This window comes from Acomys minous (genome assembly GCF_964271855.1).
Source record: "Acomys minous genome assembly, chromosome: 19".
NCBI classification, from domain to species: domain Eukaryota; kingdom Metazoa; phylum Chordata; class Mammalia; order Rodentia; family Muridae; genus Acomys; species Acomys minous.
Window position 1 is genome coordinate 45,109,118 of NC_140499.1, and position 13,413 is coordinate 45,122,530.

The window sequence follows — 13,413 nt, forward strand, 5'->3', positions numbered from 1 at the left end:
GTTCCTTGTTATAAAACTGTAGCTAGATTACAAGTTTAGGATTTAATATGACTATATTTTTATGATGGAAAAGAAATTGCACATATTTTTATGTTTGTTATCAATTCTAATTAATTGCTAGAATATTTTTGTTGGATATTTGTTGTGTTGATGTTTCTTTTATTCCTAACTGATTCTTTTTTAGTAGCCCTTTCTTATTAATTTATTCAGATTACATCTAAATTTTTATTTTCTTGCTTGTCTCCTCCCGTTCCTCCCTCCCTTCCTCTTTCCCTAACCGATTCTTATATTTTTGCTTTACTTTTAATTTTTTGCAAATTGTTTTTTGAAATACTTTGTTTCACGTGTTTCAAAACTAGGTTGTTGGATCAATATTGTTAATATTTGTATGTGTACTATGTCTCCTTAGTCATGCTTCACATCTCCTTGTGTTTAGCTGTCATTGTGGCAAATTATATGAAACAATTTTAATAATTTCTCCAATTTTCTTTGTACCTAAGTTTTGATTATTTTAAAGCAATGATTATTTAAAGACTGTTATGTTACCTTTTAAGAAAAACAAACAAGCAAACAAACAAAATTAGTTTCGTTTTCCTGGCTGTATTTGAAATTTGTCTTCTTACCTGAAAGCCAAAAATTTTACTCAATTAGCTGCTTTCACTTAATTTGTGCTGGATCTTTCATTCTCTTTCTTTTTAAAACATTTTTAATTTATTATAATTATTAATATTACATCACAATTGATATCCCCTTGCTTGTATCTTCCTGCTCCCATCTTCCCTTGCTCGTCTGCTCTGTTATCCTCCCATAGATCTCTGACAGAAAGGGACCTCCTCCCCTACCATATGGTCACAGCCTATCAGGTCTTATCCAGATAGCCTGCTTCCCCTTCCCCTGTGTGCCTGCTGGGTCTCCCTACCAAGGGGAAGTGATCAAACTGGGGCCACCAGAGTTCATGTCAGAGGCAGTCCTGCTTCCTCCACAACTGTGGAGAATGAGCTGTCCATTGCCTATATGTGAACAGGGTGCCTAGATTTACTGCATGTATTGTCCTTGGTTGGTGCAACAGTTTGTATAGGTCCGCTTGGGTTCAGATCTGCCAGCCTTGATGGTCTCCTTGTAGGGCTCCTGGACCCTCTGGGTCCTTCCATCCCCAATTCTTCCATTCCAGGATCTGTCCCAATCCCCCACTGGGTGGAATCTCTCAGAAGACATCTCGTTTGGGCTAATATCCACTTATAAGTGAGTATATAACATGCCTGTAATTTTCCTTATAAAAACATGTTCTCAGAGGTTACCATTTATGCTCACAGGGATTTTGTACGATCCTCAAATTCTGGGTGGCTTTGGGTGATTGTGCATGTAGGGGTGGTGTTTCTCAGTGGTAGTAGGTGGTGTATGTTTCCTGAGTGAGAATCCCAATTTGGGAGTAAACTTCAATAGATGCTAGGATGTACATGGTCTATAGAGCCAGCCATAAGGTAACAGGCCATAAGCCACCAAGATGCAGAGTTGATCAACTTCATATGCAATTAAATGTTCAATTTTTTTATTGAAAAACGTAAAGATATAGTAGATGTATAAGCATGTATGGGAATAACTGGCTAGAGAACTAAACTGCACCTTTTATATAAAAAATTTCTGAAAGTTTTAGAGAAATGGGGAGTGGAAAGATATTGAAAACCTAGTATTACTTGGATAATCTTAGAGGATAGGAAGAATTTGAAGGTGTGATAACAACAACTTCATTGATCTACTGTAAAAATAACTCCGTCCTCTTTCTTTGTATACACACACACACACACACACACACACACACACACACACACATGCACACGCACAATACATGTATGAATCTTCTCTCCTTATAACACAGGTCATCTAATCAAGGAAATTTCTCTGAGCCATATGTGGTTTAAATGAGCTCTTCTTTCTTCAATAACTTACTAAGATGCTAGATGTTTTCAGGTCATGGAGAGGACTTTCCTCACAGTATGATGATTTAGCATTCAACACAGACTGTAATCAGCCCATACTCAGGTATACAAAGCCCAAACAATCAAAGCCATCTGAAATTTTGTGTTTTCTAAAATTTTGCTGCAGCCATTTAAAATTGTTTTTCTTTTATTATTTGTATAGTAGTGTTTTGGCTGCATATATGCCTGTGTACCATGTGTTTGCAGTGCCCATGGTACCAGAAAAAGGTATTGGATCCCTTGAGACTCAAGTAACAGGTAGTTTTGAGCCACTATGTGGGGCTTGGGACTCAAACTGGGATCTTTGGAAGAGCAACCAATGCTCTTACATGTTGAGTCATCTTTCCAGCTCCTGCTTCAGCTGTTTTTGATAAAGGTATATGAAATATCATGCAGGAAGTTGGCCGGTAATAAAATCCCTAATGCTTCCAATTGTCATGGACAGATATACTGGTTTAAAGCAATTTCTTTGAAAGAAATCCTTTATGGAAAGGATTCAAAACAGCACATCTTGGAATTGCACTAAAGTGCTTTCTTTGGCTGATCTCTTCAGAGAACAGACTGCAGTGTGGAACAAAACAGGGTGGAGCATGGAGTTGTGTTTTAGAGGAATTATTCACACAGGCAGAACCATCAATTGTCACACATCTATCGTTAGCCTTGGCACAGAGATCTAGTCAAACTTAACTGGTGGGGGAAGTTGATACTGTGTTAGGGTAACACTATGCTTCTACATTTGAAATCTTGCTTATTATCCCACTTGGTTTGGAAAGACATCTGAGGAGGATGTGGGCTGAGTGGCCAAGGCTAAAGACCTAGTTGGGAAGGAATTAGAATTAATGTTAGCTACTTCTCATCAATTGGTTTATGTTTTTTGGAAATTTACTTCAATGAGTTTTGAAAGGGAACTATGATCAAAAGGCTAATAGACATTTTCCATGAAAAGACAACAGGTTAGTACTTGTGCGTTTCTGTCTATTTATTTATCTTTAATTTATTTTTTTATTCACTTTATTTACTGATCCCAGCCCCCTCCTTCCTCCCCTCCGACTTCCACCCTCCCATCCTCTTCTTCCATTCCCCCTTCCCTTTCTTCCCAGAGAAGGAAACGCCACCCCACCCTTACCTCCGCCCCCCAACACACACTTTATGTCCCACCAGGACTAAGCACACCCTCTTCCACTGAGGCCAGACAAGGCTGCCCAGCTAGGGAAAAGTGACCCAAAAAGAGGAGACTGAGTCCATGTCAGTGACAGTCCCTGCTCCAGTGCTAAGAGACCCACATGAAGACCAAGCTGTTCATCAGTTCCATAAGTGTAGGGGACCTAGGTCCATCCCATGCATGCACTTAGGTTGGTGTTTCAGTCTCTGTGAGCTCCCATGGTTCTAGGTTAGTTGTCTCTGTTGGTGTTCTTGTGGAGTTCTTGCCCTCTTTGGGTCTCTCTATCCTTCCCCCTACTCTTCCGCAAGATTCCCAGGTCTCGTTTAATGTTTGCTGTGGGTCTCAGCATCTGTTGTGCAGTCTCAGCATCTGGGTGCAGCCTCTCAGAGGACTTAGCTTGTGTGTTTCTTCTTTTTAAAAAATATTTATTCATTATTATGTATACAGTGCTCTGCCTGCATGTACACCCACAGGGGCAGAAGAGGGCATCAGATCACATAGATGGTTGTGAAACACCATGTGCTTGCTGGGAACCACTGAGTCATCTCTCCAGCTTGTGTGTTTCTTAAGCACCAAGGATAGATTGTGTGTGTGTGTGTGTGTGTGTGTGTGTGTGTGTGTGTGTGTGTGTGTGTGTGTCTGTTTATCCTACAATAAAATAGTGATACTATTTTTCATTAATTTAAGTAAAAAATTCTTGGGGCCTTATGAGAGATGGCTCAATGGTTAAGAGCACTTGCTGTTTGGGGGAACAACAGAGTTTGGTTTCTCGTATGTACATTGGGAGGCCCACAATTTTGTATCTTCAGGGGATATGATGCCCTCTTCTCTCCTACCTGGACACTCATGTAAACACACATGCAGACAGATACAGAGACACCCACATATGAATGAAAAAGATAGGAGAAAATAATAAAATGCTATTTAATCAGTCTCTTCCTTGACAAATTTTAGTTTTAATTTCACTTCCAGAATCAGGTAGCGTATATAGAAAATTCTCATTTATTTATTCATGATTTGATAAACAAAGGCCTAACATCACTTCTGAAGTATAATTAAAAGCACTGTTAATATAACGAAGATGAACAGTTTTCCCTTTTGACATCAGTTTAGCTAGCTTTCAAATACGTTTATTTGAAAGAGGCATTAACTCTCACAGCAGTTCATTCCCCTTTTTATAGCAAGCCCGGTGACTGTATCATCCCTGTAGTCCATTAATCTCTTACTGCATTACCCTGAAATTGTGTTGGTTATAAGTAATCATAAACTGTCAGCTTTGAAAAGCTAACATTTGTTAGCTTCATAGGCATGAAAAAAAAAACCCAGTGATAAGTGAGGTTGTTAAAAAGTCAAATTAAATGTTAATTGATGCAAGGGCACAAAGCATTAAGGCACTTAAGAGTTTACATGTAGGCACTACATTTATTAGTTCTGACAAATTGCTCTGAAGAGTTTCCATAGATATTTGAGTTTATGAATTTTTTCTGTACCACTCTTCTATACTAGAGCATGGCAATTCAAACCCAGTTTGAATACGGTTCTCGTTAGGGGTTTACATAGTCTCATATGAAGCCACAGGCAAGATTCTGACTCTATTGTATATATTTACAATGTTTTATTTTTAAACAGTGTGGTGATCTAAGAAAAGAATCAAAGAACAGACTATCTGAGAAATTTGCATAAAGAGAAAAGGACACGCACACTCTTGGGGAATTAAAGAGAAGATTCTTTCTTAATCATCTCATACATTTAAATTACTCAAATTTGCATAAATGCTGAAGTGTGAATTGTTGCTTTAAAAAAAAATCCAATTCCTTTCAGACCACTGCTAATTATTCTTGGCTAATGTGGTAAAGTTAAAGGCACAGAAAAATCACTGGCACTCCTTGGCTGTCTTTCCCAGAGTGCTGACAATAGGCGAGGCAGCACAGATTCTCTGCTTGATAGACAAGGCAGAAATGGGCTGCGATGGTGTGATGGAGCCAGCTTGCTTTCTTGTATCTTTGGATGCTCATATACTGAAGAAAAAAAAAATACCAGCTAGGCAAGCATTGTGTGCAGCTCAAAAAGGAATACATTTTATAGGAAAGGGTCGCTAATCTCCTATTTTTGCTGTGTTTTCTTATCACTAGAACTGGTCTAGAACCAGTTGAAAATTGGATTGTGCTTAGTACTTTTAAGTATGTCATGTTTGCGTAAACTCATTGCTTGTGGGGTGATGGTAAACATAGTAACAGACAAAGGATCAAGGCTGTCTTACCTGACTAGTGATTTTTGCCTCATCTTGCATATGGAATTTCCTGTTGCCACAAACATGGAAATACCCCCACACATTCATGTTCAGGGAGTGTGTGTGCGTAGTGGGGCAGAATGTTCTTCCTCGGATCTGCCCCCAGTGTATAGAATTTCTAGGACCTCAATTTTTCTCACCCATTCTGTGGATTCTGACCCTCAGGACTGACTTGCTGTTGGAGCAGCCTTGCTTTCTTGGTAGAAATTTCTTTCTTCTTGGTTACAATACATTTAGAATTCATAGTTTCTCAAGACTCCAGAGAAGCATTGCTGTTGCCATAATGAAGGATGAGAAACATACATGTGTTTGGATGTAAATGTTGAGAAATCAAAGGGAATTTAAAAGATATTATTGAATGGTCATATTCTTTGCTGAGTACAATACACGCAGAAATCGGAAATACAGGTAGTATCCATTAGGCTCCAAAAGCCGACTTGAAAAGGGGTAGGAGACAAAGCAGTTGTGTCAATGTGCCGTTGTGTATGGCTATTCAGAATACTCAGCTAAGTGGCCAAGATCACCAATCTAGACGTCTGTGAGTTCAAACCTGCCACTGGCACAAGTTAGTTTGGACAGGAGTAGCTGCTGTAACAAATATTTTCTTAACTCTCCATGGCTTAACAGAAGTGACGTTTGCTTACAGCCTACGAAGCCATCCTATTCAAGTTTCTGGCCCTCCGAGCAGTGATTCTGGCTGGGAACAAGCCTGCTCGCTTCTTTTGACTCCATCTCTGTCTCTGCAAACATTTTCCAGGATTATTGTGGCTTTCTAACTTGAACGGTAGAGGTGTGTGGAGGATCTTTCTCAGGAAGAGTGTGATGGCACAGTCACACTTCAGTTCTGCCTGTGCTCTTTTGGAGAAAAGCGTTGCACAGTTTGCTTCAGGCTGAGAGAATTGATTCATCTCTGAGCTCAGGAAGAAAAGGAAATGGGTATGGTGCACACTGGCCAGTCGCTACCATGTTCTGCTGCTTTGGCTATCATCTGTGTGTATGTGTGTCTATCAACAGTTGCTTCATAGTCATCTTCTAGTGACAAATATGTTCTAGGATTTACATAATTAATTAAGGAAAACTGAAGTTCTGATTGTGAGTATGGGTAGACGTGTGTGCACTAGTGCATGCCGTCAGAGGCCAGAGAAGGAAGTAGTATTCCCCGGGGCTGGAGCACATGCTCTTTACTCAGCCATCTTTGCAGCTCAACCTCATTTATAACGTTTAATTTTTTTGTTAGTTTCAATATTATTCAAGAAATGGGTAGGACCTTACGCTTTGTTTTAATGTTACACTATATAATGTGATAAAATAAGAAATGTGTATCTCATTTAGGCTTGATTTCCAGAGCCAAAGCGCTTTCTCCATCCTTGTAGCTGGGTTCTGGGAGATTCTTCTGCTGTTAGTTTGGTCTCCAACTCTCGTTCCTGATACAAGAAAAAGCTTCATAAACTCTTGCATGATAGGAGCTTCTGGTACAGAGCTTCCAAATTCACGGGGATTTCTTCAATGACAGAAACCTCTTTTGTTCTAAATGAGGCAGGTCTTGGCATGCCCCTGGATAGTCTCATAGGATCTGGTTGCCAGGAGACCCAATACTGTGATTAGAATGTTGGGCTTTTCAGTCTCACACCCCTGATTTATAGGGATAGTAGAGAGGTTGGAAGTTGAGCGGATAAGCATGGTTCAGTCAGTCAAGCCTACACAATGAAGACCCGAAGCCCAAGAAGGATGGAGTCCAGACGGCTGAGCTCATGAGGACACCTTGGGGAGGGAGGGGAGCTCAAAGAGAGCATGGAAACTTAGAGAATCACTGTGCATCTCTCTCTGTCTCTCTGTCTCTCTGTCTCTGTCTGTCTGTCTGTCTGTTTCTGTCTCTGTCTCTGTCTCTCTCTGTCTCTGTCTCTGTCTCTGTCTCTCTCTCTCTGTCTCTCTCTGTCTCTCTCTCTCTCTCTCTGTCTCTCTCTCTCTCTCTCTGTCTCTCTCTCTCTCTCTCTCTCTCTCTCTCTCTCTCTCTCTCTCTCTCTCTCTGCGTGTAAACTAGGTGTCTATTGCTCTCTACTTTATTTTGTGACCTAAGGACTTTTACTGAACCTGGCCTTCGCTCTTTCAGGTAAGCCGGCTGGCCAGTCAGGCCCTGAGACCGGCCTGTCTTCACCCTTACCTCCTTGTCCCCAGCACTGGGATTACAGATGCATACCACCATGCTGGCTTTTATGTGTCTGTTGGACATCCAAACTTAGATCCGCATGGTTATGTGGCATGCAGTTTAACACTCTGAGACATCTCTGTAGCCTACTGTGTATTTCTTTTTCTGATTGTTTGTATGGTGTCTTTTGTAATAAATACATAGATGAAATAAAGTCTCCCTGAGTTCTGTGAGTTCCTCTAGCAAAATAACTGAACTCTACAACTGGGTCCTGGTACCCCTGATTCATAATCAGTGAGTCAGAAGTGTAGGGCAGTCCTGAGGCTTGTGACTGGAACTTGAAGTAGAGGCAGCATTATAAATGGAACCCCAAAGCTAGGGGTTCTGAATTTATTTCCAAGTATATAGTAGCAAAAATAATATAACCAACTGATGTCTGCAAGAAAATTTCTTGTTTAGCACATGCAAAAAGATATACAGACATTTTAGTGAGCAGAGATGGAATACTCATATAAATTTTGTATGAACTACAAGAAGAGCAGGAAAACTAAGGTGTGTTTCTTATCTTCTAGACAGAGGACTAGAAGTTGAGTTCTTACACTTCTCCAAAAGGCACACCCAGAAACAGCATGTAGCTCTGTGTTCCTCATCTCTAAGGAGTGGAGCATCCTCCTTTGCAGAATGGGATATGACTTCACTCTATCTGATAGTCTAAACTATTTAAAAAGAACTAAAAAGAAAACCTATGACAGGGATCTTCCTCCAAAACTATATTGTGGCTGCCATTCAGGTCACACACACAATGGTAAACTAGTGACAGTTAATTAATGTGGAGGAGTGAGAGAGCAGACGGTTGCTTCTGGTCCATAGCCCCTGATGACTTCTAGCAGTAGATACACTGAAGACTATCTGGCCTGTAAAACAAGTTCATTTATTGGATTTTGATTCTAGTATGTAGGAGAAATCCCCTTGTGCTGTGTTTTCCAAAGGTGTTGGCTCCATTGGTTAAGAAATTCTTCCTTGTTTATCACCATCATGGTCCGAGCAGAAGTGGGAAGTGAGAGCGCAGCTGCACAGCTCACACAGTCACTAATTACAGCTGCAGTTTTACTGTATTCAGGGAGTGTGGTAAAGCACAAAAGCAGGATTTTGAAATCCCTGCCCAACTTCTCTGGTAATACCTTTATCTTAGGAATTTAGTGTGTCTGATCTATTTGTTTCTTACATGCTCCAAAAGTTCTTTACCAAACACAGTGTGCTTTTTCCTTCCTTGTTCGGGAAAATAGAAACTGTGGACTTCTTGTCCAGGGCATTACTGAGATCAAACTGGTTTTCCTGTTCCTTGTTAAGCAATATTGAGACCACACAAAGATTAGTTAGCTGTTTGCTTGAGGGCATTCTTGTTCTTGAAAGGTAATGCTGTGAAAAATTAATACAGCCACTTGTCATAGATTTTCATCAAGGTCATTACTCTGCTGTGTCCAGCAAACCAAACTTTGAAAAACTACAAATACATTTTACTTAGTCGAACCTATCATAAATTTTACACATGTCATGGTCATTGTTTGTTTATCCTCAATATTGATCAGAGATTTGTCAGTCAGAAAAACTAAGGTATGATGGTCTAGGAAGAGAGAGAGAGAGAGAGAGAGAGAGAGAGAGAGAGAGAGAGAGAGAGAGAGAGAGAGAGAGAGAGAGAAAAGAAGACTTGATTTTTGTTTGGCATCACTCCAGTGATGAGAAGCCTCTTTGTGGAAACTCATACTTAAGAATTTCAAACTCTTACTGCTTATTGAAAATCTCTATAGTCCTTAACACCTTCAGTCATTGAGATGGTGCAGAAGGAATACATAAAATCCTAAATAGAAAAATGCCTATTCTTTCTGAGTCCTTTGGATTTCTGTTTTAAGGTATTTCATTGGCTTTAGTGGTATTATTTGTTACTCCTTGGATGTAAAGTAGTCCGAAAGAGTCATGTGTTTAGACCTGGTCCCCAGCTGGTGGACCTGTTGATAAGTGGTTTGATCAGGAAGGAACTAATCTTGTCAATAATGTATTAACCCATTGGTGAAATCATAACTAATGGACTCCCTCCAGCAAGGCCCTGTGGTAATTTGAATAAGAAATGTCCCTAATAGGCTCATGTGTTTGCATGCTTGGCCCTCAGTTGGCAGTGTTATTTCAGGGGGAAACTTGCTGGAGAAAGTTCATCTCTGGGAGTGGGCTTTGAGGCTGTATAGCCTTGTCCTCTTTCCAGTCTCCTCTCTGCTTCCGGTGTGTGGATGGGAAATGGTCAGCCAGCTTGCAGCTTCTGATGCCATGTCATACCTTACCTGCGTAATGGGCTCTGTTCCTCTGGAACTGTAAGTCACAATAAGCTTTTGTTCTATAAGTTGCTTTTCGTTACAGTATTTTGATCAAAATGACAACTGCATGAAATAGGCAGCTTCTGGTCAAGACCCACAGAATGAGATCTAGCTGATTAGAACAGTGGAAGAGTCTGCTTTGGTCTTCATGCTGTTGTTTATTTTCCTTAGATGGTTCATATATTACACATTGCCTTAAGTTGTCTAGATTTGCTAACACTCCATTGCTTCCCTCTTATACCCTTAAGTCCCACATTCTTAGTACTTATTCTTTGCATTACTCTCAACTCCTTGGGATATTCTCAGTCTGTCTATCTATCCATTCATCTATCTATTCTTTTTTAAATAAGTATATATGAATATAAGAAAAATATTTTTTCACTTATGCTTCAACCTCCCCAGTTGTAATAAATCAGAGAGCATCTTGATTGATTGGTTCCAACTACTAAAAATGCTTGATAGTAGTATACCAGATTACATGTACCGATGCTTTAACTTCTATATAATGACACTTGGTCATAAGATATTTAGAATATAATCAGATTCAGATGAATTCTTGAGTAAACATCCTCACAATGGGATTAATTCTCTCCCTGGAAAAGGTATTAGAATGATATACTTTTTGCTTTCTTTTCTTCAGATGAAGACAGAGTAAGAAAAGAAGAGAGTTCTTTTTAGAACCCAGACATGCTGATACCGTGATCTTAGATCTTTTTTGTTTTTCCAATCTGTTAGGAAACACACTCCTCTTGTTTAAGCAACCTGATATGTAGTACTTTGTGATGGTCACCCAGATTCACTACGAGAGCACTTCTAATGGCTTTCAAGAAGACTCTCTGAAGCCTCATCTCATACTAACCTAGATCTCTCTGATCTAGGTTACACCTAACCATATGATGCTAACCTACTCCTACAAAACCACAGTGAACAGGCATAAAATAGATAACTCGCTCAGAAGAAGAGCAATGGGTGACTCCCCCAAAAGGGTACTGAATTTGTGCATGAAAACTCCTCTGGTTACTATCTCTGAACTAGACAGCGTCTTCTTATCTCAGTCGCTGATTCTGGAGACTACCTAATGTCACCTTGGCTCTAGTTTGATAGTAATTCTCTTGTCCTTTTCAAAAACCAAACCAAATCTCTCCTTAGAATAGTCTGGAGAGCGAATTGAAGCTGAAACCGTAGGCTCTCTATGGTTAATAATGCTTGGATATACTTTTCTGTGCCTTTGAATGGAAATAATTACCCAATTATGATATTAGATACATATCCTACTCCCATTTAAATAGCACTGAGGCCAATCATGTATTTCATTTACTAGCTCTCAATCTTCCTAACAGTGCGACCCTTTAATACAGTTCCTCATGTTCAGTGACCCCCAAGCATAATAATTTTCTAATTGTTACTTCATAGCTGTAGTTCTCCTACAGTTATGAATTGTGATATAAATATCTGATATACAGGATATTGGAGGTGCAAACCCTGAAGGGATCATGGCCCACAGGTTGCGAATCATTGCTTTGGTTGTTTTCTACAGAAAATACTTTTCAGGAATGTGGGCTTAGTAGCAACTAAATTGCTCATTAAGCACGATAGCTTGCTCGCCGAGGCTGCTTCTTGTTTTGGTTCCTATTTTACTGTGCCCATCCATCTAGATTTGCCTGATCTTAACCAGGCATTTGTTATATAATATTTAACTTATAATCACTCACTCAGGCCTTAAGATCCTCCTAGACACCTTTGACATGCCACCAGTTTAGCAAACACATTCATTTGGTCAGTGTATATCGCCAGTGGTGTTTGTGGAAGGACCACAACACATCTTGCCTCTCTTGTCAATTTGATGGAGGCTATCTGTAGTGCACTTGGAACACCTATAGGCTTATCATGGAAAGGTAATGTTTTCATTTTGATTTATTCAGAGCTGATTAACTGAGCCATTGTAATGAGTTATACTTCAACTATATATCTTCAGTCTTTCATCTTCCTGGAGTTAGGTTTTCTGGTTTTCTAATTCTTTAAGGATTTCTCTCACTGGATTGCACATTTTCCTTCAGTTTTAAAAAAAATTTTTTTTCTTGCATACTACCCAATTCTTTCTTTGGCTGATCTCCTTATTGTGCAGAAAGCAGAATGTAAAAGCAGTCTCCCCAGACTTGCAGGCTCAGTGGAGATGTGATTCCTATGGTTTGCTATTGTGTGACAGAGGCCTATGTGTCCTACATCTTCAGCATCCCTTGTTTTGCTTTTGACTGCTGGATCACTAGCTAACACCATTTTTGGTATTAATTTCTGTATTAGTTTGAGTAAAGTCAACAGATAAACACAAGAATTGCAAAATGACCGGGGACTAATTGCACACTGTGCAGAACGCTTATGTAAGACTCTGAAGTCCGCGCATCCCTTCCCTTCATAAGATGAAGACCTCTAATGGCCCCGCCATCTTCAGGTTCTTCCCTTCAAGAAGGATGCGATAGTCTGACCTCAGTTAGGGAATGAAGAAGGAGAGCATGTTTAATGTGGGAGGCCAAGCTGTCACACATCCTTTCCACTCACATTTGTCAGGGCTCACCTTAATCACATGGCCAAAGTCCTGCAAAGAAAACTGGAAAATGCAGAGTGCCTGTAATCCTGAGATGGAAAGAAAATGAGTTTGATGAAAAGCTCATCTGTCTCTGCTACAGCTATGTGTTTCTAAGCATACAGAAACTACCAGACAATAGATGGAAGTGTCAGAAACAGGGACAGAACCGCTCAGCCCACGATGCAGCTGAGGAAATGGCTGTTGGAAGGCATCGGTTAAGGAATGGCTCAGGAGAGTCCCCAAATATGATATGGGTGAGTAGAATATATCAAGGTGAACACATGAATTATGGAGTTGTTTTTAGAGAGAAAACAACATTCAGTGGGAAAAAAAGATTATTATTTCCCTGCTTGTAGGGTAGTTAAAGGATTTTCTAGCTATTAATAGATTTATTTTACAGATGAAAAAAGTTGAAAATGACCAGGGAAGCTGGGTTGGAATAGAAAAGACCCAAGACTAATAGCTCATTCAGTGGTATTTGAATGGCATTGGCCAATTAAGTTATTGTGTGCTACACAGACTCTGAAAAGGACCAAGATTCTGAGTGGACTTTTATGTATTCACTATATTCATCAATTCTCATGGCTGATTTCAGGGTTCCCACTGGCCTGTGCATGGTAGATGACAGATTGAGTACTGGTCACTAAGATTATCACATAATTAGCAGTGGTGCTAATTATGCACAAGCTAGTTAAAATATAATATCTAGCTTGAGATGATTAGAAATCCAAAATAGGCCATCCCAAATGATGCACATCCCAAAAATAAGCAGCCAGAGGAGGATGGCAGTTGCCTTCCTCCATCAATTCCCCCACCACTTTAGAGAAAGGATCTCATTGAACTGGAAATTTATCTTTTCAGCTAGGCCAATGGGCCAACAAGAAGTGCC